This window comes from Amphimedon queenslandica, unplaced genomic scaffold (assembly GCF_000090795.2).
Source record: "Amphimedon queenslandica unplaced genomic scaffold, v1.1 AMPQUscaffold_10878, whole genome shotgun sequence".
NCBI lineage: Eukaryota > Metazoa > Porifera > Demospongiae > Haplosclerida > Niphatidae > Amphimedon > Amphimedon queenslandica.
Genome location: NW_003548874.1, coordinates 1 through 1,207, shown reverse-complemented (window position 1 = coordinate 1,207; position 1,207 = coordinate 1). Strand labels below are relative to the sequence as shown.

The window sequence follows — 1,207 nt, the reverse complement described above, 5'->3', positions numbered from 1 at the left end:
ATGTATTGTTTATGTGTTGTTTATGATCGGTCATTGTCACTGGTTACATATTCTGTGGATTTTGTGTTTGACTGAGATTATGTGATAATGAGACATAGGAGTGATTAATATTACTATTATAATACTGTTAATAATACACTCATTCACTTGTTAATACTGTAGGACGAACAGTTGTTTGATGCTGCTCTAAGTGGAAATATTGAAGGAATGAAGGATGCCCTCTCTAATGGGGCAGACATTAATTGGAAGATACCCCCAGTAAGTGTATGATGTAGTGACTAGTGTATTAGTATGACTTGTATAATGTAAAAGTACCTGCAGTTTAGTTATAAATCAGTTTATTATATTAATATTGTGTAATTACCGTATTTCCTCATGGAAGCACCTAGGCATTTATTCTTATAGAGACCCGTTTGCTGGGTGTTTAAATGAAGTAGGTGTTTATATGAGGATAGACATTTAAATTCATTGCCGAGGAGTCTTCTTCTATGAGCTTCCTTCTCAGCTACAACTGCTATGTTGCCTGTAGTGTGTGCCAGTAACGACGTGGGCAAAGTGGGTGTGGCATATGCATCTAAACAAGCATGGGCATTTATTGTCAATGTTTTATGCTGTCTCTAGGCGTTTATACTGGTACAGGCATTTATTGGGAGTAGGTGTTTCCATGAGGAAATACGGTATGTTCCTCAAACACAGTATCCTATTGATGACACTCATAGTCCCTTCTTTCTGGTGGTGTGTGTTTATTGAAGGATCAGTCCTTATTATCTTTATTGCATTTTATGAGGAAACAATGTATACATTTCTATTGTGAAGGATAGCACACAACATCACAATGTTGGTATAAAATACATTGTAGTTATATACCATACATTATAACTAATTATTCAGTCATTGAATTATTATACTTGCATTATTAGTTACTGGTTGAAAATACTGTGATTTCATAAGAACTGTATAATAATGGTGTAATAAAATTGATTTTATTTATCATTTTTGTATGTACTTTATTTGTTGTGTTTATTTCTTATAGGGTAACTTCACTCCATTACATGAAGCAGCTATGTGGAACAGTAGTGATGCTGTCCAGTGGTTACTGGAGAATGGTGCTACTGTTGACTCAAGGGATGAAGTGAGTTGTATATTGAATGATACACACATTATTACAACATGATGTAATGTAGTACATGCTAGTTGATAATAAACC

General features: G+C 34.2%; 1 long non-coding RNA gene across 1 annotated transcript; it reads right to left on the bottom strand.

The window, feature by feature from the left end:
* Nucleotides 1-192: 192 nt before the first annotated feature.
* LOC109589791 (uncharacterized) lies at nucleotides 193-534 on the bottom strand. The gene is made up of 2 exons (XR_002188928.1): nucleotides 365-534; nucleotides 193-315 (listed from the first exon to the last, which is right to left on the bottom strand). It is a non-coding gene; the product is annotated as an uncharacterized LOC109589791 (long non-coding RNA).
* Nucleotides 535-1,207: the final 673 nt, after the last annotated feature.